Source organism: Austrofundulus limnaeus, unplaced genomic scaffold (genome assembly GCF_001266775.1).
Source record: "Austrofundulus limnaeus strain Quisiro unplaced genomic scaffold, Austrofundulus_limnaeus-1.0 Scaffold49, whole genome shotgun sequence".
NCBI classification, from domain to species: Eukaryota; Metazoa; Chordata; class Actinopteri; order Cyprinodontiformes; family Rivulidae; genus Austrofundulus; species Austrofundulus limnaeus.
In genome coordinates, this window is record NW_013952451.1 from 901,420 (window position 1) to 902,752 (window position 1,333).

Consider the following 1,333-nt stretch of genomic DNA (forward strand, 5'->3'; position numbering starts at 1 on the left):
TGTCAGACCCTGCTCAAGAGCCCCACACAACCCAGTCTGCACATAAAATCATCAATTAAGTCAGAGATAACCACATTATATAACTGTTCACCTAAAAAAAAACTATACAATGTGTAGAGTTTTTAAAAGTCAGTAGTAAATACCCCAAAAAATTCCTTCAACTCCCCCTTTTCACATGGCAACCAGTCATGTGAACATTAAGGAAATTTATAATCAAAACCCTATATGTTCACATTTAGCACTATGTGTCTGCAGTTATTTTAAATTGCTTCAGATGGGTTGTGTACAAATTATTACAGTATCAGAATGGTATACATTTATACTTCTCATCCAACCACAACTAAATTCACTCTGTCCAGAAGGCACAGTTTATCAGGATAATATATATATATATATATATACCACAGACATCTTGGTACTTGGCTACCAAGTACATGATTTGTGTCATTGCAGCTGTGATGTGTTGTGTACAAATTATTACAGTATCAGAATGGTTTAAATTTATACTTCTCATCCAACCACAACTAAATTCACTCTGTCCAGAAGGCACAGTTTATCAGGATAATATTTTTTTAACAACAAGCCGTAATGAAATAGGAGTAACAACTTTCTACTTCTTGCCTTTTAAAAAAATGTAATGAGTAGAAAGTACAGATAATTGTGTAAAAATGTAAGAAGTAGAAGTAAAAAGTAGGCTGAAGAACAGTTACTCAAGTAAAGTACAGATAGTCAAAATTTCTACTTAACAGTATTAACAAGTAACAAGTATTTGTACTTAATTTTACAACTCTGGATTGAAGATGGCCTCCGCAGCTAGCTGAGCTTAGCGAAAATAAAATAAAAGTTGCTATAGCTCAGTCAGTTTAGTAGAGTTTGAGCTGAAGTTTGGTGTGGTCGTAGCTGAGACTGAGCTCCAGCATAAACCCAGATTGCTAAAAGATCTTGTTCAATACTTGCCACGAATGAATGAAATAAACTTTGTCTGTCTGTTAGCAAAATATCTCAAGAACCAGTAAATGGGTGATGATGAATCAGAACGTAATCATGGATTGTGCATCTACAGCTGAATCACTTCTGGAGTCACCACAMTTCAACTCAGGTCATTTTACAGATGTTTGGCTTCAGTGTGGTGTGGTAGTAGCTGAGTGTCCTACTTATCACATGCTCTACTGTGTGAGGTTCATTTTCTAATCATGTGRGATGTTTTGGCATTCAAGTCAACAAAGTGGATTTTGGTTTCTCTTGATTTTATTTATTTCTAACATGATTTTTAGCTAAAAAATAAAAAGCAGATTTTTTCAGTAATAGTCACTTGGTTTGAATAATGTCTCGC